The sequence below is a fragment of the Lynx canadensis genome, chromosome B1, assembly GCF_007474595.2.
Source record: "Lynx canadensis isolate LIC74 chromosome B1, mLynCan4.pri.v2, whole genome shotgun sequence".
NCBI lineage: Eukaryota > Metazoa > Chordata > Mammalia > Carnivora > Felidae > Lynx > Lynx canadensis.
In genome coordinates, this window is record NC_044306.2 from 202,301,935 (window position 1) to 202,328,875 (window position 26,941).

General features: G+C 55.1%; 1 protein-coding gene across 1 annotated transcript in view; it reads left to right on the forward strand.

The window, feature by feature from the left end:
• Window positions 1-26,941, forward strand: part of SORCS2 (sortilin related VPS10 domain containing receptor 2) — a 359,214-nt gene that overhangs the window by 289,131 nt on the left and 43,142 nt on the right. The window lies entirely within an intron of this gene.

The following is a 26,941-nucleotide window of genomic DNA, read 5'->3' on the forward strand; positions in this document are numbered from 1 at the left end:
CAGATTTCTACACCGAATGCAGCTTTGTGACTTTTTGGCTTGAAGTTCTGTCGACCTTTGGTTTGTTTACTGTAGGGCTTTATTCCATTACAAGATTAAAACGTTACATATTGTTACATCTTTCTTGTAAATTGAATCTTTTATCATTGAATTAGCAGATTTTCATCCATCTGGCAAAGATTTTGCTTGTGTGTGTGTGTGTGTGCGTGTGTGTGTACTTTTCACCTAGTCCCAGGAGCAAGGTAAAAGTAGGCAGGTTTCTGTCTACACTGTGGATTTATCTCCAGTTCTCACATCAAACATGGAGCTCTCTGGCCCCAGCTTCAGGCTGAGGGCTTCCTGTTAAACTCCCTCTCTTGGCTTTGTCCCCTGACCCCCAGCCCTCATGCAGTCATCAGGACAGAGAGCCAAGATCTCCTGTTAGAAAAGGGTCCATTTCATCCATGAATCACATAAAAAACCCAAGCCAGAGTGGCTTAGCTAAGACAGAAGTTTATTAGCTTGTTTCTTTCTTATGACCAACACGTCAGGTGGTCAGTGCAGGGCTGAGGGTCTTCTTTATGTTTCACTCTGCATGGCTTCTGTTCCCAGGCGTCCTCACAGTCCAGAATGGCTGCCACAACACCGGGCATCGTGCACATAGTCCAGTTCTTGAAAAGGATAAAAGGTGTGGAGAGCGGCATGCTGTCATTTTAAGGAAACTTCCCGTGTTATTGTTTCTGTGGCAAGGATTTCAGTGTTGTTTAGTCTGCCCTCTTGCCAGTGAAACGGAGTCTGCCCAGGTGGACAATTCTGGATGATTTGTTATTTCACATCTGCTCTGTTCTCCCGTTCAGTTGCATTCCTCGTGCATTTGGCAAGCACGTGTGCTTCTTGGTGGTGTCCTGGTGGGGTCCAGGTCAGGGGAGGGGCAGAGAGGGGGACTCAGCTGGGTCGCATGGGTGGGGAGGCGGCTGCTAGCAGATGAGGCCGTGGAACCACCTGGAAAGCCCAGGAACAACCCTCGGGGAGGGGTCTCAGTGTGGACGGTCTGGGGGCCGGTACCAGCAAGACTCAGGTGCAGAAAGAACACACGAGGGGCACCCAGGCTGGGGAGCGGGGTGCCACGGGGCCAGAGACGGGGAGCTCTGGCGAGAAGTGGTGGTCGGGCCTGGGCGTGTGAGTGGGGTGCGGGGCTCGCCTCCTCCCAGGCTGCCGAACTCAGGCCCGCACACCGCCGTTCCGGCCACCGCCCCCTCTCGTAACAATTTACTCTTCACAGCTGGGCTTCAGTGCGTAGGTAGAAAGATCTGGCGACTCAGGTGTGCGACAGGAGTTAGACCAGCGAGGGTCCCCTTCACATCACAGACTCCGCTGCTCTTTATGACCCCGCTGGAGAAGAGGCTCGGGTCCTTTCAGCCAGGGGTGAGACCCGTTCAAGCCCGTGTGACCGTGGATTGCATTTTTTAACTATTTATTAAACGATCGTCTCTGTGGCCTGGAGACTCCAGGGCTTGTAACCCAAGCGTTAAGAGGGTTCCCTGGCGTTCTGGCATCTCGTTCTGACCCTTGGCTCGCGGCTTTTCGCTGGGACTGATGATTGCTTCCCAGACCTGCAAGGTTCGTTTGCCCCGGTGGAATTTTCCAGCGCGCCTCTTCCCGGCGGCAGAGTTCTAAGAAGGTGGAGCCTCTGCACCTTCTCCAGGACGGGGAGATGGGTTCTTTAGCCTCGGATCTCTCCTCGGGTCCTGCTGGACGGGCCGCATCTGGGCCGCCCCCCCCCCCCGCCCTGCCTTCTGCAGGGGGGTGTCGTAGCCCATGGCGGTGTCACTACGAAGGCAAGGACAGAGCTGTTGGTGATGACCCCAAGTGTAGCATTCGCCGGCACACGGTGGGTGTCTCCAGTCACACTGTCCGTTAAAGGTTCCGGGGGGCCCTGGGGCTGCCGGGGATCCCTTGACTGCATTCCCGAACAGATGGGGTGCGGCCGGGGCCGTCTCTGCCCTTTGGCCCCTCGTGAATCCTACACTTCCTACTGACTCTTCCCTTGAATGAGTGTTGAGCTCAGAGCCCAAGACCCCCAAGACCAGAATCAACCTTCCTGCCACTTGGTCACCAACAGAAAGCTGTGCTGACAGCTCTGACCTTTGTATTTTATTTTATTTTTTTATTAAAAAAAAATCTTTTTTAACGTTTATTCATGTTTGAGAGACAGAGTGAGAGTGGGGGAGGGGCAGAGAAGGAGGGAGACACAGAATCCGAAGCAGGCTCCAGGCTCCGAGCAAGCAGTCAGCACACAGCCTGATGCGGGGCTCGAACCCACCAACCCGTGAGATCATGACCCGAGCTGAAGTCAGACACCCAACTACTGAGCCACCCGGGCGCCCCTGACCTTTGGTATTTAAAATTTTTTTAAATATTTATTTTTGAGAGAGAGACAGATGCAAGCGGGGGAGGGGCAGACGGAGAGGGAGAGAGAATCCGAAGTTGGCTCCAGGCTCTGAGCTGTCGGCACAGAGCCCGACGTGGGGCTCGAACTCACAAACCCATGAAATCATGACCCGAGCCAAAGCCGGACGCCTAACCAACTGAGCCACCCAGGTGCCCCCTGACCTTTGGTATTTTAATTGACTGTATAGTGTGACTACAGATGGACACTTAGGAAGACGTGGGTTGCCAACCTCAAAACCGATCTGTGTTTCTGGTATCATTGTGTGTCTTCTGTTGACTTTTCAATAATGGAAAGAAAACTTCTGTCCAGCACTTAAACATTTGGATTTGAGGCAGCTAACTCCTTGTGCGTGTTCATGGGGACGTGCTCTGATCTGGAGGTAGGTGTCTCATGGTGAGGTGGAGAGGTCACTTGGGGGAATTCTGTCCCCCCCTCCCTGCTCAGCCCATGTCACTGTCCTCCATAAAGCACCCCTCCACCCTCCTGCCCCTCCGGCCTTGGTACCGAGCATTTCCTGGACACCTGGCATTACGGAAGCCACCTTGTATCATCCTTAACGACAGCTCCGTGTGCCAAGAATTCATATCCCCATCACACAGACAGAATTGGGGCTTGAAGAAGGAAGTGACTTTCCCCCAAAGAACCACATCACAGGTGGATGTGAGATTTCGACAAAGTCTCTTTGGCTCTGCTCTGGGCCACCCTGTGTCACCAGGATTTTGGAGCAGGCAGGATTTCAAGGCAATGTAGGTCCCCATGTGCAATTAGGGGTCAAGGCTCGAGCCTGCCCGCTTCTGGGTGCAGACAGAGACGACAGGGTGGGAGCCTTGCCCCCTTGGCCAGAAAACCCAGCCCCTAACCCACCTTCTAGATGTCAGCCCTGATCCAGGACCAGATCTGACCACATCTCCACCCTGCTGCAAGCCCAGGGGCCCTGGCCTTTCTCAGCCTCCCCTTTGGCTCCACACTTGGTCAGGACCTGGCCTTTGAGGCCCCCCAGTGGCCTCTCCCAGGACAATCTGCATTTTATACGAAGGTGGGTCCTTCCTACGTTGGGCTGTGAAATTGTCCTTTCTTCTGTGAATTGGTGGTTAAGGATAGTAGCTTTCTTTTAACAACATCCCTTGGAAAAATAAAAGGCTAGTGGGCCCCCCTTATATTCTTGTAAACTGTGATGGTTGGCCCATGGAGGCTGGAAGCCTGGGCACAGAGTCCCTCTAGCCCTGCGCGTGCCACGACCTGCCCCGTGCACCTTCACACTGGCAGGCCCCCAGTCACGCCTGCCTGCCCACCTGCCCTCTCCCCGGCCCTCCTGGCGAGGTCCCAGCCTTCCACATTGAACTCAGCTGTCATCACATCCAGAAAGCCCTTCTGATGGTGCCCCGTGGACTTAGATCCCCCTCCTCCGGGCTCTACCCCACAACCCCTGTGACTGCTTCTCCAACCACATTCTTGCCCCACTTTGTCATCAAGGGCTTCTGTGTTTTTAAATATTTATTTATTTTGAGAGAGAGAGAGAGAGTGTGTGTGTGTGTGTGTGAGAGAGAGAGAGAGAGAGAGAGAGAGCAAGCAGGGGAGGGGCAGGGGGAGAGGGACAGAGAATCCCAAGCAGGCTCTGTGCTCAGTGCAGAGCCCAACGCGGGTCTCAAACTCACAAACCATGAGATCATGACCTGAGCTGAAATCAAGACTCCGACGCTTAACCGACTGAGCCCCCCAGGCACCCCAATCAAGCAAGGCCTTTTCTTCTTCTATACGCTGAGCTTCTGGAGGGCAGGGAGCATGTCCTGCTGTGTGTCCTCGGCCCAGGGCAGCATGTACGTGACCGGAATGGAGGCGTCAGGGCCAGAGTAGCTGTGGGGTTGGGCATGGGCTCCAGAGCGGTCAGGTCGCCGCCCCGTCCACTCAGGACAAGCTTGGGGATGTAGATGGGGTGAGCTGGCTTGAGGGGCTCTGCCGGGCACCCTCATGGTGACCATGTCTCTTATGCATCGCTGGTCATGCTCCCCACCGGCCTGTTTGGACAGACGCCGTCGGCTCGAAGACAAGCACTGTCTGTCTCCGACTTTGTATTTTATTTTTGGCTAATGCAACTTGGCATTTTATTTTCCTTCATTACTTGTTGTGCTCGAGGCGAAAGCTCCAGTAAATCTGTGACCGTCATCATCCGCGGGCCTGGTTTTCAATCCGAGGCTGATGATTAGCCCACTCTTGCCCTCTCCCTAGACTGCCTCCTCGGGGCCCCCGGACTAATTATGGCAAGGTGGGCTAACCGAAGTTCCGTGTCGGGACTTCTCCGGAAATCTTTCGAGTCCTGAAAGTGCAGAACATCGAATGTGTTCAGAGGATGCGGTTAGCTGTGTCGGTGGGGGTTATGGGAGAAGGGGACCTTAGAGGGCACGCATACTCCCCCACCCCACCGCCTCAGCCCTGCGTGTGTGTGTGTGGTGTGTGTGTGGTGTCTCAGAGGCCTTGGGGTGAAGTGGGGGGTGGCTCAGGCCTGGGAGGGGAGAGAGCGTGGAGACAGGACGGGGCAGCTCTCCCAGGTGAGGGTGAGATGCCCCTCCTCCTGCGCATCCCTAGGGCCCCCAAGCCTTGTCTTCACCGTCTCCCTGCTGCCCTGCCCGCCCCCACCCTGTCCAGCCAGTGTGGGGTCAGGGGAGCGGCTGACCTCTCCCCATCTCCTGAGCCCCTGTGCCTGCAGCAGGTGCACACGGGCGGGGAGGAGGCTGTCGTCTGCAGCCCATGGGCCCTCCCGAGACCCAGGCCTGCGGTGCTGTCCTCTCCCCCTTCCTGAGAGTCCCTGCAGGACCCGGACCCCCCACCCCTCCCCCCGCCACCGCCTCAACCTCAGCTCTCCATCAAGGGCCCGGTGTGCTGGAAGAAAGTGCTATCAGTAATAACCCTTCACATCGCTACAGCGATTTCCAATTTGCCGTGGACTTCCACATCCATTATACCGTTTAATCCCGCCCCACGGGTAGCCGCCAGGACGAGGGAGATAATACAAGCTAAGCTCTGGTACAGGGCCTGCCCCACCGTAGGCACCTGCAAAAAAAGACAGCTGTAACTCTAGGGGTGGGGAGAGGGAGGGGAGGCAGGGGGAAGAGGCAGGAGGACAAGCATGGGCAAGGGGAGCAGGGGGAGCAGGGAGCTGTTCTCCCAGCTGGACTAGGACCGAGGCCAGCAGCACGGGCTCTCAGGCCAGTGCTCCCTGTACCCGAAGGCAAGGCCCTTCCTCCCACCCCTCCCTCCCAGAGAGGAGCCATGGGTTCTGTCAACCAGGAGGGCAGGTCCCAGGGCCAGCCGGGCCTGGAGAAGGTGGGGTCACTGCACTTGGAAGGGGAGTCTAGCATTCTGGGCAGAGGGAGTGCTTGTCAAATGAATGAACAAGCACTGGGGATCCCAGGCTTGGCCAGCTTCCTGAAAAATAGATCTTTATTCCACTTGACGGAGGAAAATGTATTAATTGATGCCCCATCTCTGCACACACACAAAAATGCAAGGGGACTTCTTAGGCGACCTGAATAACCCAAAGAATAAGACAGAACAGCGAGGATTGAGGACAAGGGGAGGCAGTGGACAGCTGCTCCGTGGAGCTCCTGAGTCTAGTAGTCTCATGCTGTCCCTTAGAGGCCACATGTTCCCACTCAAGGAAGGTGGGAATTCATGTCCTCCAACGAAGGGGCAGTCCAGCCCCGATACCTCCATAACTCTGAGGGTACCCAAGGGTACCCAAGGAGCACATGCATCCCACATAATTTCATAGGAATGGCCCTCAGGAAAACTGCTTTTGGAAATATCCCAGGCACTGGACAATGGGAGTCCCTCCAATTCCATACCCGTTCCTTGATTTCCTAGTGCAAGCTACTACTCAGCACGCAGACGTGAGGCCCTGAATGCTGGGTCTGGACTCTGCCGTCCTGAAACTTGAAATTCACCCATCTACTCAACCATCCATCCCTCTCTCCATCCACCCTCCATTATCTGCCAATCCATCACCCACCAGTCCATCCATCCATCCATCCATCTACCCCTCTATCATCCACCAGTCCCTCTCTCTATCCATTCACCATCCATCCACCATCCACCCATCCATTCATCCATCACCCTCCAATCCATCACTCACCAATACATCCACCCATCCATCCATCTATCCATCCACCCATCTATCACCCACCAATCCCTCTCTCCATCCACCCATCCATCCACCATCCACCCACCCATCCATTCATCCATCCATCCATACATCCATGTACCCATCCATCCATCACCCATCCACCCACCCACCCATCCATCCATCACCTGCCAATCCATCACCCACCAGTCCATCCATCCATCCATCTGTCACCCACCAGTCCCTCTCTCTATCCATTCACCATCCATCCACCATCCACCCATCCATTCATCCATCACCCTCCAATCCATCACTCACCAATACATCCACCCATCCATCCATCTATCCATCCACCCATCTATCACCCACCAATCCCTCTCTCCATCCATCCATCCATCCATCCATCTATTCACCCTCCCCACTGAACACTGATTTATCAGAGATTAATCTGACAGTGCTGTAGGTTCTGGGGATACAGCACTGAGCAAGAGACGCAGCGGCTTAAAATCAGGGCCACCACACACACAAATTGGGCGGGCTTTGCACTGCACAAGGACACTTTGCTGAGGGTGAATCGAGCTAAAATTTACTTGCCAGGCTATGAGCTCTGACATGGGCTGCCTTGGCCTGGAGGAAGGGGAATCTTTTTCCTGGTATAAAGGGGCCAACCATTCCTTAAGGCACTTTCCCTGGGGGCTACTTCTACCTTTTTAAATGTGCATAAAGTCCTTGGTCAGGCAACAGCAGCCCTATTCCATCCTGGGCAATCTCAGAGGGAGGGTGTTATATCCCTGCCCCACTCCTGACATACCAATCAAGTGTCCCTGTGCCTTGATGTTGCTTTTCCAGCACCTGAGATAACTTTGTCCCAAAATAACGTTCCCCAACTAACTCATTCATCCTTCAAGGACACCTGCTCCAGGAAGCTCTCCTTAACTACCCTTGGGAGGCTCAGTGACTCCTCTGAGCTGCCACAGATCCCCAAAATTACCCACATCAGGTGCTTACCACTCATTGTAGGCGATGAAGGGCCACTCCTGGCCTCAGGGCTGGCCAGAGGTGACCAGCAGGCCTGTATCATCCACTCCAGTGGCTCAAGTCCTTCACAAGGTTGCCAGATTGAGCACACACACACAAAAGACAGTTAAATTTAAATTTCACATAAGCCACGAATTATTTTTAGTGTATCACAAATATCGCACACATACAGAAAAATGCACAACATGGGAGAAATACCTACACTAAAAGGTTACCTGTTTATCATAAATTCAAATGTAAGCAGGCATCCCGTGTTTTCTGTCAGCCTTCCCTTCAGCTGGACCCCAGCTTCCAGGAACAGGCCTCCAAAGTGAGGTCAGGTGTGCTGGGTGACCCCAGGGTCACTGCCCCACAACAACAGCCCCAACCAGAGAACAGCCTTCATCCAGAGGCTTCCTTCATTCTCTCCGTCCAGGCTGGTTGGGATGTCTCCTCTGAAAGTCCCCATGCGTGCCTACCCGCACACACATACATGCACACACACACACACACACACGCACACACAGCCTGAGCCCCTGGCTGTCCCTCCATTGTAGCCGGGCTGCCCTCTGCATCATCAGTCACCCACCACCCCATGAACCCCAACAAGGCTCCTGCCTGGGCCAGGTTCCAAGGAAGCCCCATCTCCGTGGGTTGGACAGGTCCCACTAGGCCAAAAAAATGACTTCAAGAAAGTAGCCTCAGCCCTGGATAGATTTTTTTTTCTGGTTAATTATAAAATCCATTGCAATAGAAATCACAAAACAGAACAACTTGGCTATTATAGGGACACTGCTTTATACTCATAACTTAAAGAGCTTGTTTTAAAAACGGACTGTAAAACCACTTAATTACTTGGTTTTAAAGCCAGCCATGTGGAAATTATGTTCCCTCGGTGTCCGTTTTGGAGGTGATTTCTGGCAAAGAGAACTCCACAGTGGCTCATTTTGTGCCAAGCTCCCCGGGGCTGCCTTGCATGTACGCAGCCCTGTGTGCTCCCTAAACTGTTCTCATGGCCTTTGTGAGCCTCGCAGGGTCCCAGCAGTTAGACAGCTGGTCACCCCTAAAGGTGATGAGCCCAGGGTCCAGCAATAGGGACCTTGTGGTGCCTGCCAGGCAGCTCCTAAGAGAGGCCAGGACCAAGTTCTGAATATTTTGACTACAAATCTTACAGTCTTTCCACCATACCTACCTGCCATCCATCTATCCAACCACCCAGCCGTGCCGTTTATCTGTTTATTTACCTGTCTGTTGGCTGCCTCATACACACATACACCTGCCCACCCATCCATATATCCATTCATATCTACATATATACACACATCCATCCATCCATCCATCCATCCATCCATCCATCCTCCCATCCACCCATCTATCCATCTACCCATTTGCCCATATGTCCATCTATCCATACATCCACCTCTCTATCTACCTGTCAACCCATTCATCCATCCATCCATCCATCACCCATCCATCCACTCATCCATCCATCCATCCATCCATCCATCTACCAATCCATCCATCCACCCTTCCATCTATCCATCCATCCACCCATCCATCCATCCCCCATCCATCCATCCATCCATCCTTCCATCCATCCACCATCCACCCACCCATCCATCATCTATCCTTCCATTCAACAGGCCCTTATACAGCTCCTCATATGCTGAGTTTCTGGGCAAGCATTGGGCTGGGGTGGGAATAGAATAGATTCCCTGACCTCAAGTTGTTCACAGCCCAATTAGATCACAAACCACTCTCCTATGACAGAATAAGTTCAAAGTGAAGGTGTGTGTAAATTTCAATGGGACTGCGATGGGGGATTGGTCACCATAATGGAACAGGAAGCATTTCATGGAAGAGGGGACATTTGGGTTGGCCTTTGAAGGATGTATAGGTGTTGACCATGTGTAAGAGGAAAGGGTATTCTAAGCAACACCTCCAGTTCTGAAGTTCAAGATCAAGAACCTTGAGCTCAAAACCTGGCTCCACCCTCCCAGGCTGTGTTTCTGGGGATGAGTCTATCTCTTGAGCTCAGTTTCCTCACCTGTAAAGGGGAGAGAATCGGTTTTACTCTGTGCCTCCCACTGACCATCTGTTCTGCCTCAGCTTCTTAGCTCAGACTTCCGCTTCAGGGTTCACAGCCGAGGAGATGGGATGTTCACCAATTCCTCCAGGTTCCCCCTCTCTTGATGACCCTACCCAGTCCCACGGTGTCACATACCACAGACACACACAAGTTAACCTGCCAACCCTGCTGTCCCCGTCTCCACACTCAGGTCTCCTGCTGTCCCCACAACACCTGGATGTCATGACTAAGGGGCATCCCAGACATATCATGCTGCACTCAGAACTCTCCAGAGGAAGGTAACACCCCAGGCAGGCTGAAAGCCTGGAGGTCACTCTTGACCTCACATCAAGTTCTGAGCCGCTGTGTCCCAACCACACCGCCCTCGTGCCCGGTCAGCAACCTGGTGTGAGCCACTCCCCGTCCTAATGCCCTCCCAGCAGGCACTTCTCTTAAAATAGCCCGGAAGCCTTCTGGCCGGCAACACCACACTTGGACTGGCCACCTCTTCAGTCCCTGCTCAGGGACGGGAGGGAAAGTCTCCTATGGGGAGGGTCTCCCGTCCTGGCATCAGTGTTAGGTGGCCAGGAGTCCTGGCTCGGCCCCCTGGGGCCTGTGGACCGTGAAGAGCTGGCTCTCCCTCCTTGGATGCCAGTGTCCCGGACAGTAAAGTAAGGCGTTTGGACTAGATGGCGTCCCTCCCTGTGCACCAGCCACCGACTCTGCGGGTTCCCTGCCCACTGTCCTAAGGGGGTCAAGAGACTCCACCAAGAACAAGGTTCGGGCTGACACTCACCCCTCAGAATGCACTGGTGTTAGGGGCTGCTGTGAGGAACGTACTTGTGTGTGTGTGTGTGTGTGTGTGTGTGTGTGTGTATAAGCATGCACGCACATGTGCTGATGTATGTGTGCATCCGTGCGTACGTATGTGTGATTTAAAGCGGGTCCACATGTTGCACCAATAAAAAGCGATCTTGGCCTGATTTTGTCAGCCCTTCCCCCACCACCGCAGACACGCAAGCATCGCCGGCTCCTGGCCCTCTTCTTCCTCTTCTGTGTCCTGGGCTGGGGACCACTGGGCATTTCTCAACCGTGGCACCTCTTTTACTGCTAAAAGTTTTGATCCTGCTAGAGAAGAACAATACAGGATCACTTGCTTTCCCAGATCAGCCCCCCTCCCACAACCTCACTATTTATTATTTTCCCTGGTCTTAAAAATATGAGACAAATGGCCTGGGCTTTTGCTGAGAACAGAGTTTGGCTTTATTATGTGGCATGGCTCCTGGTGTGGCTGCTAGTTTCCAGTGCTTTCTGAGCCCTTTATGCAGCCAGGTTTTCATAGCAGGTCCTCATCCACTCCCACAGCATGCACTAGGGAGTCCTACCTGCCACGTGCCAGACCCTGGGGACACAGAGTGGCCGAGACAGCCAGAGCCCCTGCTCTTTGGGAGCTCCCCACTGGGGAGATGCCTGCTTTGAGAAAAGGAAGCAGCCTTAGGTCAGGTTCCTCAGAAGCAGAGCCTGAGGCAGGGATTTGGTGCAGCTGATGGGCTGAGGGTAAACACTCAGGAGGAACCCGAGGGAAGAAGCAGCTGAGGAAGGACGTGCTCTCAGGCAGAGTCAGACCTAGGCCTGATCTGCAGCAAATTCAGGAGCACAAACCAGAGTTGCGCCTTTGAGGCAAGGAGACCAACCAGCCTTCCCACCCCCTCGTCACTGAGCACTGTCTATGGACCACCAGGGGAGGGTATAATTTCCCAGATGAGAGTCTCCGGTCAGCCGAGGGCAATTTTCTGGGGAAGGGGCCAGCTGTGAGATATTGGTGGCCGACCCCCACAGTATAGGGGGCTGGTACACCCCACAGTGTCAGCCATGAGGCAAAAGCATCCTCAAGGCAGGCCTTTGTCACAAGTGCTCGATGCTGCTGACAAAGCCGGGCTTGTCTTTGTGTCTGTAGGTTGGCCTGCTGATTTGGAGCAGTAGGAGTTACTTGCCCTTTTCTTGCTGATTAGAAACTGACGTGCTGGCCTGGGGGGGGGGGGTTGGTAAGTGGAAGGACCAGGACTGAGGGTCCCACGGCAGGGCCCCCTTCCCACTGCTCCGTTGCGGTCTCCCACCTGAGCAGGCAGGCCAGTGTCCCCGGCTCTCCTGCTCCTTGGGCAGGAGGACTGCCCCGCGGGAGATTCCAGACCACCCTGAGTGGCCCACCTCCAGCCGTCCCTCTCCTGTCTGCCGGTCTGCCCCGCTCCCCATGGTGAATTCACCACCAAGGGCAGTCCACAGAGGGGAGGAGGCAGGCGGCAGGCTATGAATAGCACAGGCACCCAGATCTGGGTCCCATCCAGCTCTGGCTGTGTCAGGAGGGGGCTCCCATGTCCCCCGTCAGCCTCAGGCACCTGCACCTCCTCTAGCAGGTGGGGTTCTGTGTGCCCTGGGCAGCGTGGCCAGGCCTGGAGGGGATTTGGACGGTCTGCCCAGCTCAGAACCGGCCCGTAGGCTGACTTGGTCCACGGGAGCGTCAGGAGTGGAGGGAATTTCTCTTCGGGTCTCCAGAGCCTTCTTTTGACGTTCTTGCTCCAAAATGCAGGGTGTGTGTGTGTGTGTGTGTGTGTTGGGGGGATGGTGACTGGACAACATCAAAGGTGGTGAAATATGTTTTTTAACATCAAACCCTTTTGCCAAACAAAATCTTATACAGAAACCCAATCAATACATCAGATCAGAGAAGGGCTGCTTGGCTGGGGGCCTGGAGCCTCCCCATCACCCGCTCGGCCTCCTCTGAGCTGACAGACCTCTGGGCGAGGTGGTCACCTCTCAGGAAAGTTGGGGTAACAACGGAAGAGGCTCTCGGGAAGACCCAGTGAGCGAACACGCACAAGGCACTCGGAGCAGCGTCTGCCCGGGGTGAGCGCCCCGCCTTCCCATCCTGTTACTGTTAGTGTTGCGTTTGCTGCGTTTGTTACGTTTGTTGCATTTGTTGCGTTTGTTGCATTTGTTGCGTTTGCTGTTGTCACCAGCACGACCGGTGTCATTGCCATGATGACTGCCCGGCCTGGTGGGTTCTGCACAAACCCCACTGTCACACCTGCACACCATCACAGCGACCTGTGAGTCATCAATCAGTCAGTCAGTGACTCGGGGACGGTGTGGGATTTTCATGGCATCCTGGTCCAAGTAAGGCCCAGAGAGACCCACATCCTGCCCCAGGGTGCAGCCTCTCACCCAGCTTGGCTCCCAGGAGGGGGCCTGCCTACCGAGCAGCCGTCAAGGAGAGCCAGGGATCACGGCCCTCCTCGCCAGGCTGCTGGGACCTCCTCCTGCCACTCTACCTGAGGCTTGGTAGAAGTGAGAGACCAGAGCGGGGAGCCAGGAGGGTGGATGGTGTCCCCCTCCTTCTCAAATGGTGGGGTCTAGCCTCCCAGGACCACGGAACTGGTTCAAGGCCACACTGCTGTATGCGCATGGCCAGGATTCAGCGTATGTCTGTCGGATTCCAAAGCCCTTTTTTCTGTGCCTTGGAGGGCTGAGCTTTTTTATAAAGAGAAGCACTCACGTGGTCAGTGAGGTAGGGAGCCCCCCCATCACTGGAGGCATCCAAGCAGAGGGGCAGGGACACTGTTGTAGCAATCCAGCATCAGAAAGTTGTGCTGGTCTGGCCGGCACCCCAGCCACCGGAGGCTCTGAAATGGCCTGCCACCTATTTGGGGCTGCCCCTGTGTCCTGAGTGACAGGAAGAGGCTGGACCCGCCCCGCTCCTCCTTCTCGCCCCCCCACCTCCTCTGATCTGTGCCTGTGGGAGGGCGTGCGGCCAGCCTCCACCTTGAGTGCTGTGGTTGGGGGGTCCCGGCAGCCTGCGTGCCAGGAGCTTATTCATACTGCTCCATCTGGAAACACCGGCACAGATGGTTCTCACCGGAAGCCAGAGCCTCGGTTCACATCGGTCTCCGCACGACCGCTGAGACCCCTCGGGAATTCTCCGGAGCTGTCTCCCCAAGAACATCAATTAAATCGTCACCCACTTGTGGTGGAACAGTGACAAGGAATGGACAAAGGAGAGTACTCCCCTCTCCCATTATCGCTGTGTGTTTGTTCAGTTCCCCTACCGCTCGGGAGGCTGTTCTGACCCCAGGGCCACTCCCTGACCCTAAGGAGTAGAAGCCACACGACTCACTGCTGACTGACGGCACATGACTAAGAGGACAGAAAGAAGGGATGGAGAATGGCACCAGCCCTCCCCGGGGACACCTGTCCCCGACCTCTAATGATCCGTGGTACCCGGGGACACCAGTCCCCCACCTTGGATGATCAGTGATGCCCAGGGACATCAATGCCCGCCTTTGATGATCAGTGGTACCTGGGGACACCAGTGCCCACCCTTGACCATTGATGCCACTACCAGTGGCCCGTGGCTTCCCTGCACTGTCCTCTCTGGTCCTCTCCTCACCTTCCTGCTCACTCCTGTGTCCTCAGGCTCTTCCCCAGCAGCGGGAGGCACTGGGTCCATTTGGTTCACTGCTTTCATCTCAATGCTGCAGGCGAGAGCCAGAGACCCTCAGACTCAGGGTTGCCTCACCCACTGGGCACCCAGTCCTGCCACCGTCACCTTCTTTACACCGCCTGCAGCCCTCTCCCCGCCTCTGCGGCCTCCTCATCCTCCCACTGCACCTGACCTGTCTCACTGTTTCTTTGGTCTTGCCAATGCCCTCCTAGACAACGCCCCCGTTGTTGAATGGTTGGGCCTCCCTTGGAGTTCATGGTCTTGCCAATGCCCTCCTAGGGATCCCCCCCCATTGTTGAATGGTTGGGCCTCTCTTGGAGTTCATGGTCTTGCCAATGCCCTCCTAGACACCCGCCCCCCATTGTTGAATGGTTGGGCCCCCTTGGAGTTCATGGTCTTGCCAATGCCCTCCTAGACACCCCCCCATTGTTGAATGGTTGGGCCCCCTTAGACTTCATGGTCTTGCCAATGCCCTCCTAGAGAGCCCCCCCCCATTGTTGAGTGGTTGGGCCTCCCTTGGAGTTCATGGTCTTGCCAATGCCCTCCTAGACACCCCCCCATTGTTGAATGGTTGGGCCCCCTTAAACTTCACGGTCTTGCCAATGCCCTCCTAGAGAGCCCCCCCCCATTGTTGAGTGGTTGGGCCTCCCTTGGAGTTCATGGTCTTGCCAATGCCCTCCTAGACACCCCCCCCCATTGTTGAATGGTTGGACCTCCCTTGGAGTTCATAAATGCCCCTTTATATGCTTCCTCAGTCATGTCACCACTGTGGTGACTGTGGGCTCCATCAAGTCAAGGGCAACAAGGCTGCCCTCGCTCTGTCCCTGGCATGAGCTGACATCGGTCCCGTGGGCGCCTGAGTAAACAGTGGTGGGAAGGGCACTCTGTGCCCCTTGCCCATCTCTGCAGGTGCGAGGAAGAGCCTGGATGGAGCCTGGCTCCAGCTGCCCATTCAGGGAGGGTTACTGCCCTCCGTGTGGCACACTTGCTTCATCCATCAGCAGGGAGGAAAGCAGGTAACTACCTCACTGGAGGGTTGTCGAACTACATGTAACACATTCAGTGTCGTGCCTGGCATACAGTAAATGCTCAATAAATGTTATGTACAATCATCTTATGAACAATGCTGTCACCTACTCTGCGTGACACGAAGCGTCTCGTTCAGGTGAGCCATGATTCAAGGTGATACCAGCTACAAGACCTTGATGGGTCTCATCCCGGTGGGGATTCAGGTTCCTCACCCAGAGGAAGCCTCTCAGCTCTACATTTACCTGATTCTGTGACCACAGAACCTCAGCAGTCCTGACACCGATGACCGTGGCCTCGGCCTTCCCTTCACCTCAAGGGAAGGGGATGACAGTGGCTTCTAGTTGATGCTAATGTGACATTTCCATCAACTCGACCAGCAGTGGCAAGGATATCTTGGTGTCTGTTCTCAAACGTTTGGAGAGCAAGCCTTGAGAGATCCCACAGTTATTTCCAAAAGCCGGGACGCTGCCCAAGTCACTGCTGAAAAGGTGTAGCAGGTACTGACATACGTTCTCTCGCTCCCTACCGTTCAGTGAGGGGGCAGATAAATGCACAAATTGCTTGCAGATCTAATCGTACACGGTTAATACAGCCGTCCTGATAAAAGACAGTCTTCCAGAACACAGTCACTCTGGAGAATTAGCCATCCGCCACCCTCCGCCCAAGCAAGCAGGCTTTTAGCTTTGTCTGAAGACAATCTTCAGACCACCAAACAAAACACAATTAAACCATTTTCACTCCAAAGCCTGGGCGTAAGCCCCTTCAGAGAACAGAGATCATCAATAATGACGAGGGAGGGGCGGCGGGGGACCTCTCATTTCACGATGCTACGGACAAGTGTATTAATAAATCAAGGCTGTAAAATATTGGTGATGAGCTATTTTTCATGGCCTGAAATATGTTTGCCTTATCTGGTTACTATCGATCAGACACAAGATATTCCGAGTCAGCCTCTGGCCGAAGGGAAAAGGTTTGCCTCTCCATTAAATTTACAAATGTTCTTGGGGATGTTTCCTGGCATTTGAGTGATTGTCAGGTCAGTAATTAAAACCGAACCAGCCCTTGCCTGAAAATCCATTCCATGATTGTGTTTGCGTGGACGTTTTACCAAATCGTGTTGGATGCCTGTCAGTTCAAGCCTTGACTCAGAGGCAGGACGAGGCAGTTAGCGTCAGGCAGAGCTGGGCCAATGCCACGGCTCTCAGCCTCCGTGGGCCCGCACAGGTCAGTGTCCCCTCCACGCTGCTGGGTTTTGTCCATAGAACAGAGAAAAAACATCTCTTACCTCATCGCTGTTGTGACCAAAACATGAGAACCCTTGTGCCAGCACCTAGCGCAGGGCCGGGCACATGGCAGGTTCTCAGTGAATGCGATTTCCCTCTTATGCTCCACCCCTGCATCTCAGGTCTATGCCGACACAAGATGGGGAGCCACCAAGGAGGGTGGGTTCAGTGATGATTGCAGTAGGCGACTAAAACATGCACTGGACTCAACGTGTACACTGTTCCCCTCCTCATGAGCACTTACATCCACTTGGCAGGGAGTTGTCAATGGATTCATGGATGGAGGATGAATGGGTCGAAGAGTGAGGAGTGGGGGGAAATTTGGATAGATGGCTAGGTTGGTGGTAGAGGGATGGCTAGATGGATGGGTGGATGGACAGATGATGGAAGGAGGGAGCAAGGGAGGGTGGAAGGAAGGAAGGAAAGAAGGAGGAAGGAAGGAAAGAAGGAAGGAAGGAAGGAAGGAAGGAAGGAAGGAAGGAAGAAGAAAGGAAGGAAAGAAGGGAGGAGGAAGAAAGGAAGGAAAGAAGGGAGGAAGGAAGGGAGGAGAAAGGAAGGAAGGAAGGAAGAAAGAAGGGAGGAGGAAGGAAGGAAGGAAGAAGGAAGGAAGGAAGGAAGGAAGGAAGGAAGGAAGGAGGAAGGAAGGAAGGAAGAAGGAAGGAAGGAAGAAGGAAGGAAGGAAGGAAAGAAGGGAGGAAGGAAGGAAGGAGGAAAGAAGGAAGGAAAGAAGGGAGGAGGAAGGAAGGAAGAAGGAAGGAAGGAAGGAAGGAAGGAAGGAAGGAAGGAAGGAGAAAGGAAGGAAAGAAGGGAGGAGGAAGAAAGGAAGGAAAGAAGGGAGGAAGGAAGGGAGGAGGAAGGAAGGAAGGAAGGAAGAAGAAGAAGAAGAAGAAGAAAGGAAGGAAGGAAGAAGGAAGGAAGGAAGGAAGGAAGGAGGAAGGAAGGAAGGAAGAAGGAAGGAAGGAAGAAGGAAGGAAGGAAGGAAAGAAGGGAGGAAGGAAGGAAGGAGGAAGGAAGGAAGGAAAGAAGGGAGGAGGAAGGAAGGAGGAAAGAAGGAAGGAAAGAAGGGAGGAGGAAGGAAGGAAGAAGGAAGGAAGGAAGGAAGGAAGGAAGGAAGGAAAGAAGGAAGGAAGGAAGGAAGGTAGGAGGAAGGAAGGAAGGAAGGAAAGAAGGGAGGAAGGAAGGAAGGAGGAAAGAAGGAAGGAAAGAAGGGAGGAGGAAGGGAAGAAGGAAGGAACGTTGGTTGCCTAGAAAGATGGATGGATGAGGGACGGATGAATGGATGGATGGATGGAAGGAAGGAAAGATGAAAAGAGAGAAGGAAATACAGTTGAATTAAAAATATTAATAACTGTACATAGATTATCTAGAAATCTTCATTTTTTAAAAATTTTCTTCCTGTCTTATCTACTCAGTAGAGAACTGAATGTACATTTTTTGTTAAATGTCTATTTACTTTTGAGAGAGAGACAGAGAGAGAGACACAGAGCGTGAGTAGGGGAGGGGCAGAGAGAGAGGGAGACACAGAATCCCAAGCAGGCTCCAGGGTCCGAGCTGTCAGCACAGAGCCCGACGCGGGGCTCGAACCCACGGACCGCGAGATCGTGACCTGAGCCGAAGTCGGTCGCCTACCCAACGGAGTCACCCAGGCGCCCCTGAACATTCTTATTCTTATTCCCAAGCGAATTCCTGTCTCCACAAAAGTATACGATTTATCGTTTTCTCTGACTACGCAGTGAGCACATACCCATCTTAGAGCGTCCTGGCCCATCCTACAGGTATGTGCTCAGCGCCTCTCCCGTGGTAGGAGTGCCTTAGAGGCTGAGGATGGGACAGAAACACACTCGAAAGAAAGAAAAACACCCAGAGTCCCCGTCAGCTGGAACTGAACAGTGTTTTTAGCCTTCTGGACTGTTTTATTCATCCTTTCTGTATGTGCACGCAGAGACAAGCGTGTCTTTCTGTGCACGCAAGCGTGGAAGGCTGGGAGCCGCATGTGCGTGCTTCCACACCTGTGTCTGCACACCGGGGGTCACTGGCCGCCGTGACCCCCGATTCGTCTTCTCACAGTACTTCCTGAGCTCCGAAACATCACCTGTCTCCTCCGCTGGGATGCAAGGCCCCCGGGAGGGGGGCTCCGTCCTTCCTGTGTGACTTTGTCTCCTGCACACCTAACAGGCCGCAGTGCTCAGAAAACGTGCCTCGACTGGATCAGTGAAGGCCGAATAGGGATCAGCCATGTGTGCCTCCCCCCACCCCCTTGGTGCCTCGGGGCGTATCTCTCTGGACGCTTCTCCTCCAGACGTTCTCACAAATTCCCTGCACTGAGTGCAGGGCAGGTGGCGGCGGGCATCCCGCCCAGAATAGGACAGCCCACAGACACTGCCGCTCACCCCCTGCCTTGGTCTGCCCAGCTTGCCGCGAACCCCCAAGAAGCGTGTGTGGACTCGAGCGCCAGGGGGAGCCTCGCCATTTTCCACGTTTCTTTCAGGAGCTAGCTGTGTTTAGAACGAATGTCAGGAGGTCTCTCGATCTTAGTTCTGCCCCAGTTTATAGTTTGCCAAGAAACGTTATTAATATTTTAAGATTTTATTTTAGAGAGCGTGTGCACGTGAGCAGGGGAGAGGGTCAGAGAGACAGAGAGAGAGAATCCCAAGCAGAGCCCGACGCAGGACTCGATCTCCGGACCCTGGGAGATCCCTCCTTCCCCAGGCTTCCCCCCCAGGCCTCAGCCTTCACTGCAGTCGATGAGAAGACAGCCAAGGGTGTCTGGGCAAAGTCGGGGGCATTCTAAAGCTGAGTGTGAGGCATTTGGGGGATGGGAGGCCGTCTGGGATGGCTGGACCTCAGGCCATGTGACCGTGAGGTCCACAGGGCGAGGTCACGGGGCAGCGTCGTGAATGCCGCACTCAGGAGCACGGGCAGAGGAGACCCTGAAGGGTCCCCAGCAGCGACGCGATCGTGCAGGCTTGCGTCTCCATTAATTCACGTCACCCGTGGCTTTTCCAATAGCGTCTCTCTCTGGTTTAAGAAAGCACAGAAATAACGAGGAGCGCTTATATTTTTCCCACGGAACCCAGAGATGGCCGGGCCACTGCGCAGTGGTGCTCCCGTGACCTCTCCTGTGCTCGTGGCCACCCGAACCGAAAGCATCATGTGGAGTGATCGCTCTGGGGTAGGGGTGGGGGGGGGGGGCTGAGTGTGTGGTCAGTGTCCCAGCAGGATGCGTGCAACCACAAGAGTGAGGCGCGGGGTGGGGAGTTATTTTCCTCCTCATGAGTCACACGGGAGTGTAGAAGGTGCTCTTCACAGCTTCTAATTTAAGGCCCGAGGACTCTGCCGTACCTGTTTGTCTCTGCTTCCTGCCTCTCCTGGAGTCAAAGCCAAGTGTTCTGTGTCCCCCAGCTGGGCACAGCTGTCCGGCCAGGAATAGACTGGGCGATGGGCGATTTTAAATAGGTGACCGCAGGTGACACGGATCCCGGGGACTGGGGCGGGGACCCTTTTAGCCATGCGCTTGGGAAAGGGCAGGCTAAAATAAAAAATCCTCTCCCTGTTGGAGTTCTGAATGGAAACCAGAGATCTGTTGCACACTCAAACGGAGCTGTAGCGGAGGCAAGAAATAGTTTCTGGATGCTGTTTGTTTCCTTTTATAACTCGGAGCACTGAGAGCTGTGATTTGCGAGAGCCTTGCTGTGAGGCAGGCTGGGGCGCTGGCACCACCTTTTGGAGGAGATGGGCCGGAAACCCTGCCGTGGGAAGCCGTGGACCGGGGAAGGCGACTTGGCCTTGGAGGCCTGAGCAGGGCAAGGCGAGGCCACTTGGCCTTGGAGGCCTGAGCAGGGCAAGGCGAGGCCACACGCGGTTCCCACCGGGGGCGGGGCAGGCCAGCAGGTGCGAGCAGGAGGTGAGCCAGGCAGGCTGGGAGGCGCAGGCTCAGGGCGAAGGGTCCCAGGAGGGCGTCTTCAGGCCCCAGTTCAGGCGGGTCTCCTGACCTGGGGGGGGGGGGGAGTGGGGGGAGAAGAAAAGGATGAAGAGGAACCGAAAGCCCCCCTCCCCTCCCTGCCTTACCCTGCCTCTTCACATGGCCAGAAATCCATCCCCCCAGCCCTGGACCGACCTGCAGACTTCTGGAAGCCACTCTTGATAGCCCCTGAAGGCGGGAGGTGTCTCTAGACTCTCCCAAGTCCACCGGGACGGGAGCCCCAGTGTCTGTTGCTACTTCCTGGGCAGGTGCAGTCATGTCACTGGCCAGGATGTGTGCCACTGGTGCAGATGGGGAATGTAGGGAGAGAGGACGATGCTGGCTGGCAGTGGGACCTCCACAGGGCACTTGGCCTCTCTGGCCGTGCCCTTGCTCCCGCCCCAGCAACAGGGGTCATTCCTCCAGGGCACCCTCTCTGCCCTCTGCCCACGTCTGTCCCGGGATCTCACGGTGCAGGGGGCCATAGGCTTCCTGTCCCTGTCACCGCCACCTGTGACCTGCCCCCACAACGTGACCCTGACTCAGGATGGTGCTTGGTGAACTTGTTTTAAAAAAAAAAAACCCACCGCCATAATAAACCCCGTTATCCCGTACGGCCTGCTTCCGGCACGTTCAGCGTGCCGGCTGTGCCCCAGGGACCCTCTCTTCTGATCGCTTCTGCAGTGGGATTCCTGTCTTCATCTTATAGAGGAAGACACTGCAGCTCAGAGAGGTGAAGCAGCTTTCCCAAGGCTGCACAGTTCAGGGGGGCAACCGAGGCGTGAAGCCCAGCTCCGTGTGCCTCCAGGGACTGCTCTACCCCCCAGACCCCCAGGCTCGCGTTGTGGGCTCGCTGCATTCCTGGGGCCGGCTTCCGTGTTCTCTCCATGCCCGGAGAAGCATCAGAGAGCGGCATCTCAGAGGCTGAGGGTGGGGCCGTGAGCGACAGAACCCCGGGGACGGGGCCTGATGCAGGCTGGTATGTCATCGTCACTGGGTGGGGAGCAGCGGCAGGGTGGGCCGGCGCACTGAGGGGCACGCGGCCAGTGGGCTCAGAGCTGACAAACAGCAGGAGCTACTGTGTAAAGCAGGCCTCCACCCGGAGGGGGCTTGGGGCTCACCAGGGACGTTGAGGAAATGCAGTCTGGCCCAGCAGGTCCGGGTGGGGCCAAGACTCTGCACTCCTAGCAGGCTCCAGTGATGCGGGGGCTACGGGTCCCAGAGTTTATCAGTTGGATAGTTTTGGGGTGATGGGGGCAGGCTTCCGGTGTGCGTGTAACCTGGGCCGTCACGGGACCTAGAGCTTGGTTTCTCACCTGCCACTGTCTTAAAATTCCTTTTTTAAAAAAAATATTTATTTATTTATTTATATTTGAGAGAGAGAGAGAGGGAGAGGGAGAGAGAGGGAGAGCATTATCAGGGGAGGGACAGAGAGAGAGAGAGAGAGAGAGGGAGAGAGAATCCCAAGCAGGCTCTACACTGTCAGTGTAGAGCCCGACACGGGACTCGATCTCACGAACTGTGAGATCATAACCTGAGCCGAAACCAAGAGTCCGAGACTCAACCGACTGAGCCACCCAGGAGCCCCGAAATTCTTAATTCTTTTTGAACAACGAGCCCTCCATTTGCACGTTGCCTGGGCCCCGCAAATTATGCCGCCCGTCCCGGGACCCGCGCTCAAATGGGCCGGCCGCCAGTCTGATGAGGCTGTCCCATATTTCTCTCTAACGTGTGGCCTCAGATTTTGAAATACCCAGCCTCGTGGGCCCCCAGAACCTAGAGCAGGTACCATATGCTTCCCCGGAATAGAAAGCAGTAAAAATACACCATGGAAAATAGTCTGGTTCCCATTTCGGAAGCGCAATTTGCCAGCCTCCACGCTGCACGATGCTAATTGATTTGTTTTCTTTGCTCCAGTGATCCTCTCCTTGTCAGCACTTTTTCTTCCCCCGTCTTTCCTGGCTTACTTGTCCCACTCTGAAGCTGAAAATCGCGCCCGATCCAGATTGCTGGGCCCCCGGCCAGAACTGCTTCCTCCCTTTCTTTTCTTCACCTTGGTGAAGAGCCCTAACTCGTGCGGGGATAGCGCCAACCCCCGCTTATTGGGAACACGGCACCCACTCAGTGCCAGGCCCTGTGCTCTGGGCTGGAGGTGGAACAGTGGCAAAGACACAGGCCCAGACCGAATGGAAAGATGGGCTCCCAAAGAGAAGGACGCTAGGAATGCTGGGCTGTGGAGCAAATGAATGCACAAGACGCTGGAGGAAGGGGCAGAGGCGGGATTGGAGTAACTCTGTTGGAGGATACGTATCATGGAAGGCTTCCTGGAGGAGGTGGTGTTTGAAATGAGCCTCCGCGGATGAGGAGGTGTTTGACAAGTGAGAGGAAATGTGTCCTATCATACAACCAGGCTAAACTCATGCTGGGGGCACCTGCAAAGCAGGGACACCAAACTTAAATGAGAAATATTCACCTTTGTTGGAATTGCCCAGAACCAGGGGCTCAGAAATTTTCAAAGGAGCTGTTTTAATGTGATCACTTGTGGATTCATTTTGAAGTTGTAAAGTCTGATTCTGAATTATCAGGGTTGAGGTTGGGGTTGTCGTGGTCCCACTGTGAAGGCACATCTGGGTATCACCTCCTCCAGGAAGCCCTCCCTTTTGCCCTGTACCTGGATGCTACGCTCTCCCGGCTCTGCTGCCACAAAGCCCTGTGCATACCTAAATCTTTGCTTGATTCCGCAGAAGAAAGAATGAACGGATGAATGAATGAACGAACGTACGAACGAGCCTTCATTGCCGTGCGAAGCTTTGAAAAATGGAAGGAAATAAGTGAATGAGAATTTTTATGACGTCGGGTCTCCAGGCTTCTTAAATATCCCTAGGAATGTTTTCCTCCTGAAGGAGAAAAGCAAACAGACAGTTCCTTGGAAGCCACAAATTGAGATGGACTTATGCATTCACGCACGCATTCCGCGTCCATCAGGCATGGGTAGCCGACAGCACCTTGTCAAGCCTGTGCTACATGTTAACAGTACAAGATAGGAGTTAAGTCGCTCTCCCTAAGCTCAAGGATCGCGACCTACTCGGGGAGGTAAACAAGCAAATAGTTGCCTTGTAAGAACATTTAGAAATGATCATCACGAGAAAGCACTTCAGTGAGTGGAAGTTGGGCTTCCCTGGCCCCATGGGAGCCAGGCGTGTGGGCCGCTGCCCTGGGGTGGGGCACAGAGAGTGGCCCGCGCTTTGGGCGGATGTTGAAATGAGCCGAGCCGTCTCCACGAAGAGGGTGAGAGATCTGGGTGATTTGTTTCTCTCCTCCTAAGCATCCCGGGAGGCCAGGGGCAGCTCAGAACCTTTGGAAGTAGAAGCAGGCTGTTTTCTGGCAAGAAAGGCCCGGGAGCCAAGAAGAGCTCCCAATAGCCAGAGCTGGGGCCTTTGGGCAAGAAAATAACAGAACAGCATTGAATTACAACTCAGAGTCTGACATAAATATTCATGAGCTCATAGTGATGTAAATAGATGCTTGAATAAGCAAATGGGGGAGAAGAGACCAGTCTCCCAGCAGAAGAATTCACCAGAATGCACATAACTCGAGTCTCTGCCTTCAAAGAGGGAGCGGCCCTCCCCCTGCAGATGTGGGCTGTGCCTGGGGACATCCTCCAAAGGGACAGCGTGGACATGGCGAGAGAATGAGTTCCAGTCTCCAGTGACCACACGGCCAGGGAGGCCAGCACCGCGGCCACAGGCCCCCTCGAGGGCGTGCACTCTGGACCCGCCGCGGTAGGGATGGTCCTCACCTCTGTGCCCTTCCTCCCAGACACCTGTAACCCCAGTGACACCACGAGGACAGCGCACACAAGCTGAAATCTAAGAGGCAATCGGCAAAGTACCCGAACCCCTCGAAACTGTCAAGGTCATGAAAAACCAGGAGAAAGTCTGAGAAAGTCAGGGCCCAGAGGAACTCAGGGAGACGTGAGGACTGAATGTCGCGTGGGGTCTCGGATGGTGTCCGAGACTGGGAAAAGCCATTCGTGGGGACGCTGGTGGGACGCAGTGTGGCATTCAGAGGGTACATGTATGCTGATGCTGATTCCTTAGCTGTGACAAACGTCTGATACTGATGCGAGATATCCCAACAGAGGAAACCGGGCGGGGGCGTGACGGGACCTTCTGTACTATCTTTGCAACTTTTCTGTAAATGTAAAACGATCCTACACTAAAAATTTTATTTAAAATTAAAAAAAAAAGCCCTTTTAACTCCACCACTTAAAACCAACCACTGTCAGGGTCTCCTGTATTTCTTTCAGTTCATTTTTTAAAAAATATTTTTAATATTTATTTATCTTTGAGAGAGAGAGAGAGACAGAGCACCAGCAGGGTAGGGACAGAGAGAGAGAGGGAGACACAGAATCGGAAGCAGGCTCCAGGCTCTGAGCCGTCAGCACAGAACTGGAACTCACAGACTGTGAGATCATGACCTGAGCCGAGGTCGGACGCTTAACGGACTGAGCCACCCGGGCGGCCCTTGTTTTCGTGTTTAAGACTCCACCTGTAAGTGAGGTCACACAGTATTTGTCTTTCTCTGACTCACCTCCCTTAGACGGCGCCCCCAAGACCCGTGCATGTCGTCCCGTTTCCTTACGGCTGGATAATAACACCTCCGTTCTAATTTCTGTGCACCGACACAACTGCACGTACCGTGGACAGAATCGTAACACGCCTCCTTACCGTCTTGCCCGTGTGAAATCCACAGGAATTGTACTTGCTGCTGAGTCCGTACTCCCCTTCTTTCCACGGGGGTGTAAGCCCCCTTGTCATGAAACGTTTCCCGGAACCAGTTCACGTGACGCTGGCTCCCCAGCCGCTCCCAGCCCCTCTGCTTCTCCTGCGCAGAAACCACACCAGGAGGGACACCTCCGACCCCGTCCTCCCCCACCTTCCAGGAGCACAGCCTCTGAGGGACCAGGCTCCGGGAGTGCCCTGCCCTCCTCCTTCAGACCCTCCGTTTGCTGGCGGGGGGCGGGGGGAGGGCGCTGTGGCCCAGGAGAGCTCCTCGGGGTTCCCCTGGAAAGAGCACACTGGATTCCCATTTGTAGAGACATTTATGCCCGTGTGTTTCATCATCTTCCAGAGGGATGCTGGGTGTGGGAAGGCCACACGAAGGGGGCTCAGCACCCCACAGCCTCCCCCGGGAAAGCCAGGCTCATCTGGGCCAGGCTAGTCCCACCCCCTGCCAGCACGGCACCCCGCTCTGTGCCTCAGTTTCCCGATCAGCCAAGCAGACGTGGGAACTGCCCCTTGGAGCTCTCATGAGGACGGTCTGGTCACAGCTGTGTTAGACTTGCATTGCAGTCTGGCCCGGTGCCAGGGGCCGATTATCTGCCCCGTTTTACAGACAAGGAGAATGAGGCAGAGGAGGGTAAGTCAGCTTGCTTGAGGTCACAGAGGCATGGGATTGGAACTGGGCTGTCTGCGGTTGAGTGTGCCCCCAGCCCCTTACTCCACCAGCACGTGGTGTCTGTCCACTCACCCATTCATTCGTTCACAAGGGTGTGGGGTTCACAGGCCCTGCAGGGGTGGGGGCGGGGAGGGGGGCAGCAGTGGACTCCACAGGCCTGAACACGGGGGGAGAGCTTACCTCCAGGAAGGGTGGTGAGCTTTTGATGGGCCAATACCGGGTCCCCTGCAGCCTTGAAGCAGGGGACTCTGCCGGGCCCAGGGGTGAGGGGGAAACAGAGGGGGCAGGTGGGGTGGCTGCGGGTGGGTGGACCGCCCTGGCCATGGCCAGGGTACAAGCAGGAGGCAGCGAGGGAGGCTGGTCCAGGAGGGGCCCCGCCACAGAGCTCGCAGTCTCCTTGGGGCTCTGAGGAGCCCAGAAGTTTCCGTGAGGCCTGAGGGTAGGAAAACCCTCAGCTTCTCCGTGGGGACTGGACCTACCAGAAGAGGGTGGGCTCATCCACACTGCGGGGGGCTGACCACGTAGCCTGGGGGGCCACCCGCTCCCAGGGCCAGGTGCCCGCATCACCTTCCTAGCCCCCCAGCTGGCCGATGCCCTCTGGCCTGGGGGAGGGGCGGCGGGGAGGGAAGCCTCTCCCTGTGCCCCTTTTCTCTGTCTCTGAGGGTTCCTGTGGACCCCTGAGTGTAGGCGGCAGGTCCGACCTGTTCTCACCCGGGGCTGGCCTTTCCTGACCTTCCCGTAAGACATGGGACACCCCACAGGAGGGTTTATACCTGTGCACTTACCTGAGCAGAAAAGTGGGCAAGTCCAGAAAGGGCCACAGGCCGGCTTCCAAAACAGGATGCGCCCCTTGGGGCTGTGGCTTTCCTGACCCTCCAGGCGGAGCTGAGAACGGCCCTGTGGGACCCCCACCCACAGCGGCCACCTGCAGAGGGGACGCGCCTGATGGCGGGGTCCGCTCCGTGGGTCACTTGTCTGTCGTTTCCAGGCCTGAGGCGCTTAACTCGATCATGTCTGTGAAGAGCCTGTCCTCAGTGAGGGTTAGGCTGGCACATCCTCCCGGGGGATGCCATTCGA